Genomic DNA, 17,237 nt, shown 5'->3' on the forward strand with positions numbered 1-17,237 from the left:
TAGTTCCTGCTCGCTCTTTTTTTTTCACCCGAGCTCTCCAGGGAGGAGAGCAGCTTCCAACGAAACCAATGTGAGAGAACCGGTCAGCCAGACCGAAGAGTGTAAAGGAATGGTGAGCCCCAACCATACGTGTGTGTGTGTGATAGGTGTCTCCAGGGTCCCCACCAGCCTCTTAGTTTAGCGGGATAAGGTACTGTAGTGGGTGTGTGTAACTCAATGTACTGTGCAGGACCGTTTTTATCGTTATTTTCTTCGTGTTGATGGAATAATAAAAGCAACATTCCAATTAAATTCAAACACCGAGTTTGTGTGTTCTCTGTGCCATTCGGCTATGTGATCCATCACCAGGTGCGTTAGCAAAAGTCCTGTCTTCCTGAACTCCCGGTCCATGAGGTATAAGTGTTCCTTGGCTAGACCGGGGACCAGATATCTGCACCGATCAATAGGGTGAGAACAACCCCAAAGCACCCTACAGTCCTAACCACTAGACCACCAGGGGAGCTGCCTCAACCTCCCTGAGGAACCTGGACATGAGGCTGAGAACACGCACACCGGCCCCACTGGCAGCACCGACCAGCAGGGGGCCGGCCGGCTGGTCCTTCCCTTTCACAGGCTTTTGGCCCTCGATTAAACGGCAAAGGTGTTCAGAAGGAAGGACGGGAGGGTGGGAAATCAGTGGAATGTCACACCTCCGACCCAGAAAACAGGTCTCCTGGTCAAAGCAGTCCTGCCCCGCCCTGCCATTAATGTGACAATGGACAGGGCCCAGCAGCTTCAGACACATCTTTCTTTCAATATGCAAGTTCTTTTTAAAAACCTTTCCTTCCACAGCAGCCTCTGAGTGAGAGAGAGAGACTGACTGACTGACATAACGTACAGACACACACACAAAACAACGCCTCCCATCCGATTGGTGGACTACTGGATCGAAAATCTAACTTTTAGTTTCAATGCAGGGGAGAGCGCGAACGCAGTCCCCCACTACCACAAATTTTGCAGTCGAGTATCCCGCATTTGGGGACATCGCAGGTGTCAGCACACCCCGTGTGCAATGGGCTAGCCTCGTCCTGGGAGATCCACCTTCGGGATCACAGATTCTCCCCTGCCAGGTAAGTATGCCTTATGTCGCCACACAGTGCCACTTGACAGCATTCACTGCCTCTTACGGTTGCAACGGCAGGTTTTAAAAATCAGAATGTCCCTTCGCTCGCAACGTGCTGATGCTCTGAGAGATTAATTCTGCTCAAATATTGGACCCTATATCCGATGATATACTCTCGGAGAAAATACTGCAGCAATGCGGTGCCGGCGATGGTTGTTTGCGTGTCGCCCTTCGAGGGAAATGTCCCGCCTCCAGTTGTTGTTGTTGTAATATATACACGCGCGCTGTTGTAGGAATATTGAACTGCAAGTTGTCGCTATAGTAGTAGTTTCGAATCAGCACAAAGCAGGTGCCTCCCTGGAATGTCACACGTGGGTGGCAGGTCCCTCCCTGACCTGGCCTGGAATGTCACGCCTGCGTCCCAGAAAACAGGTCTCCTGGTCAAAGCAGTCCCGCCCCGCCCTGGGATTAACATGACAATGGACAGGGCCTAGTCAGGAGCAGCTTGACACACAACTCACAATATGCACTTCTGAAACATTAACGTCGTTCAACAGTTTAACCAGCCTTTAACACGTCTTGTGTTTTAGGAACATAGGAACAGGAGGAGGCCATTCAGCCCCCGTGCCTGCTCCGCCATTTGATAAGATCATGGCTGACCTGTGATCTAACTCCATATACCTGCCTTTGGCCCACATCCCTTAATATCTTTGGTTGCCAAAAAGCTGTCTATCTCAGATTTAAATTTAGCAATTGAGCTGGTATCAATTGCCGTTTGGGGAAGTGAGTTCCAAATGTTTTCTAATCTCACTCCTGAAAGGTCTGGCTCTAATTTTTAGACTGTGCCCCCTACTCCTACAATCCCCAACCAGCGGAAATAGTTTCTCTCTATCCACCCTATCTGTTCCCTTTAATATCTTATAAACTTTGATCAGATCACCCCTTAACCTTCGAAACTCCAGAGAATACAACCCCAAATTGTGTAATCTCTCCTCGTAACTTAACCCTTGAAGTCCAGGTATCATTCTAGTAAACCTACGCTGCACTCCCTCCAAGGCCAATGTGTCCTTCCGAAGGTGCGGTGCCCAGAACTGCTCACAGTACTCCAGGTGCGGTCTTACCAGGGTTTTGTATAGCTGCAGCATAACTTCTGCCCCATTGTACTCCAGTCCTCTAGATATAAAGGCCAGCATTCCATTAGCCTTATTGATTATTTTCTGCACCTGTTCATGACACTTCAATGATCTATGTACCTGGACCCCTCAATCCCTTTGGACATCCACTGTTTTTAACTTTTTACCATTTAGAAAGTATCCTGTTCTATCCTTTTTTGATCCAAAGTGGATGACCTCACATTTGTCTACATTGAATTCCATTTGCCACAGTTTTGCCCATTCACCTAATCGATCAATATCGCTTTGTAATTTTATGTTTTCATCTACACTGTTGACAATGCCACCAATCTTTGTGTCATCGGCAAACTTAGATATGAGACTTTCTATGCCTTCATCTAAGTCGTTAATAAACATTGTGAATAATTGAGGCCCCAAGACAGATCCCTGCGGGACTCCACTAATCACACCCTGCCAATGTGAGTACCTTCCCATTATCCATACTCACTGTCGCCTTTCGCTCAGCCAACTTCCTAACCAAGTCCGTACTTTTCCCTCGATTCCATGGGCTTCTATCTTAGCTAACAGTCTCTTCTGTGAGACCTTATCAAATGCCTTCTGGAAGTCCATATAAATAACATCCATTGACATTCCCCTATCCACTACTTTAGTCACCTCTTCAAAAAATTCATTCAGGTTTGTCAAGCACGACCTACCTTTCACAAATCCATGCTGGCTCTCTCTGATTAACTGAAAATTCTCGAGGTAGAAAACTATCCCGGACACACTCAAGAAATTCACTACCTTTCTGACAGTTGCTGGTCTGCTTTTCCCAATCTATGTGAAGGTTGAAGTTCCCCCATTAAGACCACTATGCCTTTGTTACACGCTTGTCTCATTCTGCATTTATACAATCTAGCACTTCAGAGCTGCTGCCAGGGGTCCTATATGCAACTCCCACATAGTCTTAGATCCTTTCCTATTTCTCAATTCAACCCATAAGGTCTCTGTTGGCTGCTTACCTCTCGTTATATCCTCCTTTATCATTGAAGTGATTTCATCTCTAATCACTAAGGATACTCCTCCCCCTCTTCCATTTTACCTATCTCTCCTGTAGACTTTATAACCTGGTATATTTAGTTCCCAATCCTGACCATCCTGCAGCCATGTCTCAGTAATAGCTATCATGTCATACCTTCCAATTTGAATTTGAACCTGTAGTTCATTTAATATACTCTGTGCATTTGTATATAGATCTCTTAGTTGGGCCACACACCCTAGCCTGACCTTCAGCTTTGGTGCTGGGTTAATCTCCTTACGTCTTCTAGTTTTCACTTTATCTGTAGTTCCTAATGTACACTTTGTTTCTGCTGCTATACGCTTTTCCCTTTCACTTGTTCTTGAACAACTGTTTGTACTATTTGTATTGTAAATTTCCCCTGGGTCTTCCCCTCTCATGCTGCTCTCAACTTTACTCCCTTCTGACTCCCCGCTCAGGTTCCCATCCCCCTGCCATTCTAGTTTAAACCTTCCCCAACAGCATTCGCAAACACCCCCGCGAGGACATTGGTCCCGGACCTGCTCGGGTGTAACCCGTCCCGCTTGTACGGGTCCCACCTTTCCCAGAACTAGGAATCGAAATCCCTCCCTCCTACACCATCCCTGCAGCCACGCATTCATCCGGTCTATTCTCTTGTTCCTATAAATAGTAGCACATGGCACTGGTAGTAATCCTGAGATCACTACCTTTGAAGTCCTGCTTTTTAAATTTATCTCCTAACTCCTTAAATTCACATTGCAGGACCTCATCCCTTTTTTTACCTATGTCATTGGTACCAATATGGATCACGACTACTGGCTGTTCACCCTCCCCCTCCAGAATGTCCTGGAGCTGCTCCGCGACATAGAGTCATAGAAGTTTACAACATGGAAACAGGCCCTTCGGCCCAACATGTCCATGTCGCCCAGTTGATACCACTAAGCTAGTCCCAATTGCCTGCACTTGGCCCATATCCCTCTATACCCATCTTACCCATGTAACTGTCCAAATGCGTTTTAAAAGACAAAATTGTACCCGCCTCTACTACTGCCTCTGGCAGCTCGTTCCAGACACTCACCACCCTTTGAGTGAAAAAATTGCCCCTCTGGACCTTTTTGTATCTCTCCCCTCTCACCTTAAATCTATGTCCCCTCGTTATAGACTCCCCTACCTTTGGGAAAAGATTTTGACTATCTACCTTATCTATGCCCCTCATTATTTTATAGACTTCTATAAGATCACCCCTTAACCTCCTACTCTCCAGGGAAAAAAGTCCCAGTCTATCCAACCTCTCCCTATAAGTCAAACCATCAAGTCTCGGTAGCATCCTAGTAAATCTTTTCTGCACTCTTTCTAGTTTAATAATATCCTTTCTATAATAGGGTGACCAGAACTGTACACAGTATTCCAAGTGTGGCCTTACTAATGTCCTGTACAACTTCAACAAAACATCCCAACTCCTGTATTCAATGTTCTGACCAATGAAACCAAGCATGCCAAATGCCTTCTTCACCACCCTATCCACCTGTGACTCCACTTTCAAGGAGCTATGAACCTGTACTCCTAGATCTCTTTGTTCTATAACTCTCCCCAACGCCCTACCATTAACGGAGTAGGTCCTGGCCCGATTCGATCTACCTTCCTTGACCCTAGCATCAGGGAGGCAACATACCATCCTGGAGTCACGATTGCGGCCGCAGAAACGCCTATCTGTTCCCCTTACAATTGGATCCCCTATCACTATAGCCCTGCCACTCTTCTTCCTCCCCTCCTGTGCAGCAGAGCCACCCGTGGTGCCACGAAATTGGCTCTTGCTGCTTTCCCCTGATAAGCCATCTCCCCCAACAGTATCCAAAGCTGTATATCTGTTTGAGAGGGAGATGGCCCCAGGGGACTCCTGCTCTACCTGCCTAGTCCTTTTATTCTGCCTGGCGGTCACCCATTTCCTTTCTGCCTGCGTAATCTTTACCTGCGGTGTGACCACCTCACTGATCGTGCTATCCACAATAGTCTCAGCATCATGGATGCTCCACAGTGAATCCACCCGCAGCTCCAGCTCCGAAATGCGGTTAGCCAGTAGCTGCAGCTGGACACACTTCCTGCACACATGGTCGCCAGGGACCCTGGTAGTGTCCATGGCTTCCCATATGGGGCAGGAGGAACATATCACGGGTGCGAGCTGTGCTGCCATAACTTGCCTTAGATTTACACTGCGTTCACCTCTCAGACTCTCCTCCCGCTCTCTGTCTCCTTTTACACTGTGCTCACCTCTCGGACTCTCCTGCCTCATCTGTGACGTTGCACAGTAGTTTTCTCTTGTTGCAGGTCTGCTGCTGCTTTTATTCCCCACTCTCAGTCTTCTGCTGCTCAGGTCCGCCGCCGCTCTGCGGAAAAAGTTAGGAAAAGCAAGACAAAGCAGCACCTCCTTCCCCCACTTCACCAAACTCCCACACTCACCAAACTCTCAGCTGTCTCACTCGGTGCTCTGTTGTACTCAGTTTTTATTTCCCATTTCCACCCAGCCAGCCAGCCAAGCCGGCATCTGCAGTATTTTCTTTTCATTGGTCTTGCCTGCTGTGGAACGAATGTTTAAACACAAGCTGCTGATTGTCAGCACCTCACCTCTTTCTCAATTGGCCTGTTGTAATCTCACTCAGACACGTCACATCACGTCACTAGTTTTCTTTAAAGAGGTTTCCTTCCACGGCAGTTCGTTAGTGACTGAGACTGACTGACGGAGGTCCGTTGAGACACAACCCTCTCCCATCTGATTGGTGGACTACTGGCAAATTTACAAATCTCTCAAGCAATCCGAGCGAGAAAGGTAAAAACGGCAACTTCTTTAAGCCGATCCACTGTTGCAATTAGAAATGGTGGCAAAATTGTGCCGAGAGCGGGAGAGAACGGCAGTGGTTCTAGACTGCTTTAGACACATTCAGCCAGAGTCAAAGGAGGGAGGGCAGACAGGACCCAAGATCAATTCACATCAAGCGTGTTATCGCTTCTCGGCCTTTTGGCGAAGATCAAGTGGTCAAGTGGGGGAAGGCAACCATTTGGAGCCTTCCTGCCATTGTATGCCGGGGGGATGCAGTCAGGGAGAAATCCCCTCGGGCAGAGTGTAGAGCTTTGGCTTGTAGAGCTTTGGCTTGATGTAATGTCACTGCAAGGAATCTGGAATGAATCTGTAAGGCAATAAGGCACCCCAGAGTGTCAGAAGAAAAAAAAAAAAATCTGTTCTTATCAGTTTAATATCTGATACGTCCCCTATCTGGGGACCATATATTAAATTGATTTTTGGAACAGGGAGATGGAATAGGGGCTTGCTCCGTCCACTCCACGCATCGACCCAGTATTGCAGTGTCTCTGGGAACGGTGCACCTCCCTCTGGGGAGATATTCAAAAGGAAAAAACAGCTCTTTCCCAGTGTCTCTCTACGTGTGTATGGATTATTACTCAGAATAAAGCTGATATATTGCACTTACTTTCTCAGCTCATTGCTATTCTTTTCTTCTCCTGGGCTGAGTGCCCCTTGCAGCGATATAATTCAAACTGCAAAATACCTTGACGTCGTTGACTTTAAACGAGCAGGGTCTGCGTGTCTTTGTGCGTACAAATGAAAACTGCGAGATTAAAGTGTGCGTGCTCCTGAACTCTCTGTCTGTCTGTCAAGGAGAGGAAAAGGCGGTGGTGGTGAGGGTGGAGCATCGCGCTCAGGAAAGGAGACTTTCTTTGATGCTGCCAATTAATCTGCACCAGAAAGTCGCTCCCCCCGACCGGGATTCGAACCCAGGTCTCAACGAGTTTGAAAGGTTGCGTCCTGTAAGAATTCTGGGAATTCCTCCTCTTCCGAGTTTGGAAAACTTTGGCCATTGACCAAAATCCTAAGATGGAAGGATAGGTGAGACGTCACCAGTCTCTGTTTCAATGCAAAACCTACAGCAGGTGGTCAATGATCAGCACTAATTCGAGAGGCAGTCGGTCATTGAGAGAGGCAACTGCTCCAGACATGGCGGAGCCATGCCTCGGTTCTGATGCAAAACCAATCGACAGCGAGGACGTGGGGTGAAAAGGGAGCCTTGTGTGGCAAGTGCTCGACGATCGGAATGAATTCGAAGAACAATGGCCCATCGAGAGAAGCAATTGCAACATGATGAGAGACCATCAAAAGCCATTAAAGACTCTTAACAACTTTGTATGAACTGTTAAACAGACATGGAGCGCCTCATTTAACAACAAAAACTATTGTAAGAGAGGAGTATATAAGTGGAAGCTCGAAACCCCTCTCTCTCTTGTTTGCTCTCTTGCTTTTGGTCTCTTGTTTTTTGCGCTTGTTTGCTGTCTCTGGTTCTTGCTCTCTTGCTTCTTTGCTCTTATCTCTTTTCCAGCTCTTTCTCTCTCTCTCTTAGTTCCTGCTCGCTCTTTTTTTTTCACCCGAGCTCTCCAGGGAGGAGAGCAGCTTCCAACGAAACCAATGTGAGAGAACCGGTCAGCCAGACCGAAGAGTGTAAAGGAATGGTGAGCCCCAACCATACGTGTGTGTGTGTGATAGGTGTCTCCAGGGTCCCCACCAGCCTCTTAGTTTAGCGGGATAAGGTACTGTAGTGGGTGTGTGTAACTCAATGTACTGTGCAGGACCGTTTTTATCGTTATTTTCTTCGTGTTGATGGAATAATAAAAGCAACATTCCAATTAAATTCAAACACCGAGTTTGTGTGTTCTCTGTGCCATTCGGCTATGTGATCCATCACCGGGTTCGTGAGCAAAAGTCCTGTCTTCCTGAACTCCCGGTCCATGAGGTATAAGTGTTCCTTGGCTAGACCGGGGACCAGATATCTGCACCGATCAATAGGGTGAGAACAACCCCAAAGCACCCGACAGTCCGAACCACTGGACCACCAGGGGAGCTGCCTCAACCTCCCTGAGGAACCTGGACATGAGGCTGAGAACACGCACACCGGCCCCACTGGCAGCACCGACCAGCAGGGGGCCGGCCGGCTGGTCCTTCCCTTTCACAGGCTTTTGGCCCTCGATTAAACGGCAAAGGTGTTCAGAAGGAAGGACGGGAGGGTGGGAAATCAGTGGAACGTCACACCTCCGACCCAGAAAACAGGTCTCCTGGTCAAAGCAGTCCTGCCCCGCCCTGCCATTAATGTGACAATGGACAGGGCCCAGCAGCTTCAGACACATCTTTCTTTCAATATGCAAGTTCTTTTTAAAAACCTTTCCTTCCACAGCAGCCTCTGAGTGAGAGAGAGAGAGAGAGAGACTGACTGACTGACATAACGTACACACACACACACAAAACAACGCCTCCCATCCGATTGGTGGACTACTGGATCGAAAATCTAACTTTTAGTTTCAATGCAGGGGAGAGCGCGAACGCAGTCCCCCACTACCACAAATTTTGCAGTCGAGTATCCCGCATTTGGGGACATCGCAGGTGTCAGCACACCCCGTGTGCAATGGGCTAGCCTCGTCCTGGGAGATCCACCTTCGGGATCACAGATTCTTCCCTGCCAGGTAAGTATGCCTTATGTCGCCACACAGTGCCACTTGACAGCATTCACTGCCTCTTACGGTTGCAACGGCAGGTTTTAAAAATCAGAATGTCCCTTCACTCGCAACGTGCTGATGCTCTGAGAGATTAATTCTGCTCAAATATTGGACCCTATATCCGATGATATACTCTCGGAGAAAATACTGCAGCGATGCGGTGCCGGCGATAGTTGTTTGCGTGTCGCCCTTCGAGGGAAATGTCCCGCCTCCAGCTGCAAGTTGTCGCTATAGTAGTAGTTTCGAATCAGCACAAAGCAGGTGCCTCCCTGGAATGTCACACGTGGGTGGCAGGTCCCTCCCTGACCTGGCCTGGAATGTCACGCCTGCGTCCCAGAAAACAGATCTCCTGGTCAAAGCAGTCCCGCCCCGCCCTGCCCTTGGATTAACATGACAATGGACAGGGCCTAGTCAGGAGCAGCTTGACACACAACTCACAATATGCACTTCTGAAACATTAACGTCGTTCAACAGTTTAACCAGCCTTTAACACGTCTTGTGTTTTAGGAACATAGGAACAGGAGGAGGCCATTCAGCCCTCGTGCCTGCTCCGCCATTTGATAAGATCATGGCTGATCTGTGATCTAACTCCATATACCTGCCTTTGGCCCACATCCCTTAATATCTTTGGTTGCCAAAAAGCTGTCTATCTCAGATTTAAATTTAGCAATTGAGCTAGTATCAATTGCCGTTTGGGGAAGTGAGTTCCAAATGTTTTCTAATCTCACTCCTGAAAGGTCTGGCTCTAATTTTTAGACTGTGCCCCCTACTCCTACAATCCCCAACCAGCGGAAATAGTTTCTCTCTATCCACCCTATCTGTTCCCTTTAATATCTTATAAACTTTGATCAGATCACCCCTTAACCTTCGAAACTCCAGAGAATACAACCCCAAATTGTGTAATCTCTCCTCGTAACTTAACCCTTGAAGTCCAGGTATCATTCTAGTAAACCTACGCTGCACTCCCTCCAAGGCCAATGTGTCCTTCCGAAGGTGCGGTGCCCAGAACTGCTCACAGTACTCCAGGTGCGGTCTTACCAGGGTTTTGTATAGCTGCAGCATAACTTCTGCCCCATTGTACTCCAGTCCTCTAGATATAAAGGCCAGCATTCCATTAGCCTTATTGATTATTTTCTGCACCTGTTCATGACACTTCAATGATCTATGTACCTGGACCCCTCAATCCCTTTGGACATCCACTGTTTTTAACTTTTTACCATTTAGAAAGTATCCTGTTCTATCCTTTTTTGATCCAAAGTGGATGACCTCACATTTGTCTACATTGAATTCCATTTGCCACAGTTTTGCCCATTCACCTAATCGATCAATATCGCTTTGTAATTTTATGTTTTCATCTACACTGTTGACAATGCCACCAATCTTTGTGTCATCGGCAAACTTAGATATGAGACTTTCTATGCCTTCATCTAAGTCGTTAATAAACATTGTGAATAATTGAGGCCCCAAGACAGATCCCTGCGGGACTCCACTAGTCACATCCTGCCAATGTGAGTACCTTCCCATTATCCATACTCACTGTCGCCTTTCGCTCAGCCAACTTCCTAACCAAGTCCGTACTTTTCCCTCGATTCCATGGGCTTCTATCTTAGCTAACAGTCTCTTCTGTGAGACCTTATCAAATGCCTTCTGGAAGTCCATATAAATAACATCCATTGACATTCCCCTATCCACTACTTTAGTCACCTCTTCAAAAAATTCATTCAGGTTTGTCAAGCACGACCTACCTTTCACAAATCCATGCTGGCTCTCTCTGATTAACTGAAAATTCTCGAGGTAGAAAACTATCCCGGACACACTCAAGAAATTCACTACCTTTCTGACAGTTGCTGGTCTGCTTTTCCCAATCTATGTGAAGGTTGAAGTTCCCCCATTAAGACCACTATGCCTTTGTTACACGCTTGTCTAATTCTGCATTTATACAATCTAGCACTTCAGAGCAGCTGCCAGGGGTCCTATATGCAACTCCCACATAGTCTTAGATCCTTTCCTATTTCTCAATTCAACCCATAAGGTCTCTGTTGGCTGCTTACCTCTCGTTATATCCTCCTTTATCATTGAAGTGATTTCATCTCTAATCACTAAGGATACTCCTCCCCCTCTTCCATTTTACCTATCTCTCCTGTAGACTTTATAACCTGGTATATTTAGTTCCCAATCCTGACCATCCTGCAGCCATGTCTCAGTAATAGCTATCATGTCATACCTTCCAATTTGAATTTGAACCTGTAGTTCATTTAATATACTCTGTGCATTTGTATATAGATCTCTTAGTTGGGCCACACACCCTAGCCTGACCTTCAGCTTTGGTGCTGGGTTAATCTCCTTACGTCTTCTAGTTTTCACTTTATCTGTAGTTCCTAATGTACACTTTGTTTCTGCTGCTATACGCTTTTCCCTTTCACTTGTTCTTGAACAACTGTTTGTACTATTTGTATTGTAAATTTCCCCTGGGTCTTCCCCTCTCATGCTGCTCTCAACTTTACTCCCTTCTGACTCCCCGCTCAGGTTCCCATCCCCCTGCCATTCTAGTTTAAACCTTCCCCAACAGCATTCGCAAACACCCCCGCGAGGACATTGGTCCCGGACCTGCTCGGATGTAACCCGTCCCGCTTGTACGGGTCCCACCTTTCCCAGAACTAGGAATCAAAATCCCTCCCTCCTACACCATCCCTGCAGCCACGCATTCATCCGGTCTATTCTCTTGTTCCTATAAATAGTAGCACATGGCACTGGTAGTAATCCTGAGATCACTACCTTTGAAGTCCTGCTTTTTAAATTTATCTCCTAACTCCTTAAATTCACATTGCAGGACCTCATCCCTTTTTTTACCTATGTCATTGGTACCAATATGGATCACGACTACTGGCTGTTCACCCTCCCCCTCCAGAATGTCCTGGAGCTGCTCCGCGACATAGAGTCATAGAAGTTTACAACATGGAAACAGGCCCTTCGGCCCAACATGTCCATGTCGCCCAGTTGATACCACTAAGCTAGTCCCAATTGCCTGCACTTGGCCCATATCCCTCTATACCCATCTTACCCATGTAACTGTCCAAATGCGTTTTAAAAGACAAAATTGTACCCGCCTCTACTACTGCCTCTGGCAGCTCGTTCCAGACACTCACCACCCTTTGAGTGAAAAAATTGCCCCTCTGGACCTTTTTGTATCTCTCCCCTCTCACCTTAAATCTATGTCCCCTCGTTATAGACTCCCCTACCTTTGGGAAAAGATTTTGACTATCTACCTTATCTATGCCCCTCATTATTTTATAGACTTCTATAAGATCACCCCTTAACCTCCTACTCTCCAGGGAAAAAAGTCCCAGTCTATCCAACCTCTCCCTATAAGTCAAACCATCAAGTCTCGGTAGCATCCTAGTAAATCTTTTCTGCACTCTTTCTAGTTTAATAATATCCTTTCTATAATAGGGTGACCAGAACTGTACACAGTATTCCAAGTGTGGCCTTACTAATGTTCTGTACAACTTCAACAAAACATCCCAACTCCTGTATTCAATGTTCTGACCAATGAAACCAAGCATGCCAAATGCCTTCTTCACCACCCTATCCACCTGTGACTCCACTTTCAAGGAGCTATGAACCTGTACTCCTAGATCTCTTTGTTCTATAACTCTCCCCAACGCCCTACCATTAACGGAGTAGGTCCTGGCCCGATTCGATCTACCTTCCTTGACCCTAGCATCAGGGAGGCAACATACCATCCTGGAGTCACGATTGCGGCCGCAGAAATGCCTATCTGTTCCCCTTACAATTGGATCCCCTATCACTATAGCCCTGCCACTCTTCTTCCTCCCCTCCTGTGCAGCAGAGCCACCCGTGGTGCCACGAAATTGGCTCTTGCTGCTTTCCCCTGATAAGCCATCTCCCCCAACAGTATCCAAAGCTGTATATCTGTTTGAGAGGGAGATGGCCCCAGGGGACTCCTGCTCTACCTGCCTAGTCCTTTTATTCTGCCTGGCGGTCACCCATTTCCTTTCTGCCTGCGTAATCTTTACCTGCGGTGTGACCACCTCACTGATCGTGCTATCCACAATAGTCTCAGCATCATGGATGCTCCACAGTGAATCCACCCGCAGCTCCAGCTCCGAAATGCGGTTAGCCAGTAGCTGCAGCTGGACACACTTCCTGCACACATGGTCGCCAGGGACCCTGGTAGTGTCCATGGCTTCCCATATGGGGCAGGAGGAACATATCACGGGTGCGAGCTGTGCTGCCATAACTTGCCTTAGATTTACACTGCGTTCACCTCTCAGACTCTCCTCCCGCTCTCTGTCTCCTTTTACACTGTGCTCACCTCTCGGACTCTCCTGCCTCATCTGTGACGTTGCACAGTAGTTTTCTCTTGTTGCAGGTCTGCTGCTGCTTTTATTCCCCACTCTCAGTCTTCTGCTGCTCAGGTCCGCCGCCGCTCTGCGGAAAAAGTTAGGAAAAGCAAGACAAAGCAGCACCTCCTTCCCCCACTTCACCAAACTCCCACACTCACCAAACTCTCAGCTGTCTCACTCGGTGCTCTGTTGTACTCAGTTTTTATTTCCCATTTCCACCCAGCCAGCCAGCCAAGCCGGCATCTGCAGTATTTTCTTTTCATTGGTCTTGCCTGCTGTGGAACGAATGTTTAAACACAAGCTGCTGATTGTCAGCACCTCACCTCTTTCTCAATTGGCCTGTTGTAATCTCACTCAGACACGTCACATCACGTCACTAGTTTTCTTTAAAGAGGTTTCCTTCCACGGCAGTTAGTTAGTGACTGAGACTGACTGACGGAGGTCCGTTGAGACACAACCCTCTCCCATCTGATTGGTGGACTACTGGCAAATTTACAAATCTCTCAAGCAATCCGAGCGAGAAAGGTAAAAACGGCAACTTCTTTAAGCCGATCCACTGTTGCAATTAGAAATGGTGGCAAAATTGTGCCCAGAGCGGGAGAGAACGGCAGTGGTTCTAGACTGCTTTAGACACATTCAGCCAGAGTCAAAGGAGGGAGGGCAGACAGGACCCAAGATCAATTCACATCGAGCGCGTTATCGCTTCTCGGCCTTTTGGCGAAGATCAAGTGGTCAAGTGGGGGAAGGCAACCATTTGGAGCCTTCCTGCCATTGTATGCCGGGGGGATGCAGTCAGGGAGAAATCCCCTCGGGCAGAGTGTAGAGCTTTGGCTTGTAGAGCTTTGGCTTGATGTAATGTCACTGCAAGGAATCTGGAATGAATCTGTAAGGCAATAAGGCACCCCAGAGTGTCAGAAAAAAAAAAAAAAAAATCTGTTCTTATCAGTTTAATATCTGATACGTCCCCTATCTGGGGACCATATATTAAATTGATTTTTGGAACAGGGAGATGGAATAGGGGCTTGCTCCGTCCACTCCACGCATCGACCCAGTATTGCAGTGTCTCTGGGAACGGTGCACCTCCCTCTGGGGAGATATTCAAAAGGAAAAAACAGCTCTTTCCCAGTGTCTCTCTACGTGTGTATGGATTATTACTCAGAATAAAGCTGATATATTGCACTTACTTTCTCAGCTCATTGCTATTCTTTTCTTCTCCTGGGCTGAGTGCCCCTCGCTCCCTCGCAGCGATATAATTCAAACTGCAAAATACCTTGACGTCGTTGACTTTAAACGAGCAGGGTCTGCGTGTCTTTGTGCGTACAAATGAAAACTGCGAGATTAAAGTGTGCGTGCTCCTGAACTCTCTGTCTGTCTGTCAAGGAGAGGAAAAGGCGCTGGTGGTGAGGGTGGAGCATCGCGCTCAGGAAAGGAGACTTTCTTTGATGCTGCCAATTAATCTGCACCAGAAAGTCGCTCCCCCCGACCGGGATTCGAACCCAGGTCTCAACGAGTTTGAAAGGTTGCGTCCTGTAAGAATTCTGGGAATTCCTCCTCTTCCGAGTTTGGAAAACTTTGGCCATTGACCAAAATCCTAAGATGGAAGGATAGGTGAGACGTCACCAGTCTCTGTTTCAATGCAAAACCTACAGCAGGTGGTCAATGATCAGCACTAATTCGAGAGGCAGTCGGTCATTGAGAGAGGCAACTGCTCCAGACATGGCGGAGCCATGCCTCGGTTCTGATGCAAAACCAATCGACAGCGAGGACGTGGGGTGAAAAGGGAGCCTTGTGTGGCAAGTGCTCGACGATCGGAATGAATTCGAAGAACAATGGCCCATCGAGAGAAGCAATTGCAACATGATGAGAGACCATCAAAAGCCATTAAAGACTCTTAACAACTTTGTAAGAACTGTTAAACAGACATGGAGCGCCTCATTTAACAACGAAAACTATTGTAAGAGAGGAGTATATAAGTGGAAGCACGAAACCCCTCTCTCTCTTGTTTGCTCTCTTGCTTTTGGTCTCTTGTTTTTTGCGCTTGTTTGCTGTCTCTGGTTCTTGCTCTCTTGCTTCTTTGCTCTTATCTCTTTTCCAGCTCTTTCTCTCTCTCTCTTAGTTCCTGCTCGCTCTTTTTTTTTCACCCGAGCTCTCCAGGGAGGAGAGCAGCTTCCAACGAAACCAATGTGAGAGAACCGGTCAGCCAGACCGAAGAGTGTAAAGGAATGGTGAGCTCCAACCATACGTGTGTGTGTGTGATAGGTGTCTCCAGGGTCCCCACCAGCCTCTTAGTTTAGCGGGATAAGGTACTGTAGTGGGTGTGTGTAACTCAATGTACTGTGCAGGACCGTTTTTATCGTTATTTTCTTCGTGTTGATGGAATAATAAAAGCAACATTCCAATTAAATTCAAACACCGAGTTTGTGTGTTCTCTGTGCCATTCGGCTATGTGATCCATCACCGGGTGCGTTAGCAAAAGTCTTGTCTTCCTGAACTCCCGGTCCATGAGGTATAAGTGTTCCTTGGCTAGACCGGGGACCAGATATCTGCACCGATCAATAGGGTGAGAACAACCCCAAAGCACCCTACAGTCCTAACCACTAGACCACCAGGGGAGCTGCCTCAACCTCCCTGAGGAACCTGGACATGAGGCTGAGAACACGCACACCGGCCCCACTGGCAGCACCGACCAGCAGGGGGCCGGCCGGCTGGTCCTTCCCTTTCACAGGCTTTTGGCCCTCGATTAAACGGCAAAGGTGTTCAGAAGGAAGGACGGGAGGGTGGGAAATCAGTGGAATGTCACACCTCCGACCCAGAAAACAGGTCTCCTGGTCAAAGCAGTCCTGCCCCGCCCTGCCATTAATGTGACAATGGACAGGGCCCAGCAGCTTCAGACACATCTTTCTTTCAATATGCAAGTTCTTTTTAAAAACCTTTCCTTCCACAGCAGCCTCTGAGTGAGAGAGAGAGAGACTGACTGACTGACATAACGTACACACACACACAAAACAACGCCTCCCATCCGATTGGTGGACTACTGGATCGAAAATCTAACTTTTAGTTTCAATGCAGGGGAGAGCGCGAACGCAGTCCCCCACTACCACAAATTTTGCAGTCGAGTATCCCGCATTTGGGGACATCGCAGGTGTCAGCACACCCCGTGTGCAATGGGCTAGCCTCGTCCTGGGAGATCCACCCTCGGGATCACAGATTCTCCCCTGCCAGGTAAGTATGCCTTATGTCGCCACACAGTGCCACTTGACAGCATTCACTGCCTCTTACGGTTGCAACGGCAGGTTTTAAAAATCAGAATGTCCCTTCGCTCGCAACGTGCTGATGCTCTGAGAGATTAATTCTGCTCAAATATTGGACCCTATATCCGATGATATACTCTCGGAGAAAATACTGCAGCGATGAGGTGCCGGCGATGGTTGTTTGCGTGTCGCCCTTCGAGGGAAATGTCCCGCCTCCAGTTGTTGTTGTTGTAATATATACACGCGCGCTGTTGTAGGAATATTGAACTGCAAGTTGTCGCTATAGTAGTAGTTTCGAATCAGCACAAAGCAGGTGCCTCCCTGGAATGTCACACGTGGGTGGCAGGTCCCTCCCTGACCTGGCCTGGAATATCACGCCTGCGTCCAAGAAAACAGGTCTCCTGGTCAAAGCAGTCCCGCCCCGCCCTGGGATTAACATGACAATGGACAGGGCCTAGTCAGGAGCAGCTTGACACACAACTCACAATATGCACTTCTGAAACATTAACGTCGTTCGACAGTTTAACCAGCCTTTAACACGTCTTGTGTTTTAGGAACATAGGAACAGGAGGAGGCCATTCAGCCCTCGTGCCTGCTCCGCCATTTGATAAGATCATGGCTGATCTGTGATCTAACTCCATATACCTGCCTTTGGCCCATATCCCTTAATATCTTTGGTTGCCAAAAAGCTGTCTATCTCAGATTTAAATTTAGCAATTGAGCTAGTATCAATTGCCGTTTGGGGAAGTGAGTTCCAAATGTTTTCTAATCTCACTCCTGAAAGGTCTGGCTCTAATTTTTAAGACTGTGCCC

At 47.6% G+C, this 17,237-nt stretch overlaps 3 non-coding genes and 2 pseudogenes across 3 annotated transcripts; 2 read left to right on the plus strand and 3 right to left on the minus strand.

The window, feature by feature from the left end:
• Nucleotides 1-953: 953 nt before the first annotated feature.
• LOC137325711 (U1 spliceosomal RNA) lies at nucleotides 954-1,117 on the minus strand. The gene has a single exon (XR_010963954.1). It is a non-coding gene; the product is annotated as a U1 spliceosomal RNA (small nuclear RNA).
• A 5,311-nt stretch (nucleotides 1,118-6,428) lies between these two features.
• On the plus strand, nucleotides 6,429-6,636 carry LOC137325834 (U2 spliceosomal RNA; annotated as a pseudogene).
• Nucleotides 6,637-8,617: 1,981 nt separating this feature from the next.
• Nucleotides 8,618-8,781, minus strand: LOC137325972 (U1 spliceosomal RNA). Its single transcript, XR_010964059.1, has one exon. It is a non-coding gene; the product is annotated as a U1 spliceosomal RNA (small nuclear RNA).
• A 5,273-nt stretch (nucleotides 8,782-14,054) lies between these two features.
• On the plus strand, nucleotides 14,055-14,258 carry LOC137325851 (U2 spliceosomal RNA; annotated as a pseudogene).
• A 1,981-nt stretch (nucleotides 14,259-16,239) lies between these two features.
• LOC137325780 (U1 spliceosomal RNA) lies at nucleotides 16,240-16,403 on the minus strand. The gene has a single exon (XR_010964020.1). It is a non-coding gene; the product is annotated as a U1 spliceosomal RNA (small nuclear RNA).
• Nucleotides 16,404-17,237: the final 834 nt, after the last annotated feature.

The sequence above is a fragment of the Heptranchias perlo genome, chromosome 9 (assembly GCF_035084215.1).
Source record: "Heptranchias perlo isolate sHepPer1 chromosome 9, sHepPer1.hap1, whole genome shotgun sequence".
NCBI classification, from domain to species: Eukaryota; Metazoa; Chordata; class Chondrichthyes; order Hexanchiformes; family Hexanchidae; genus Heptranchias; species Heptranchias perlo.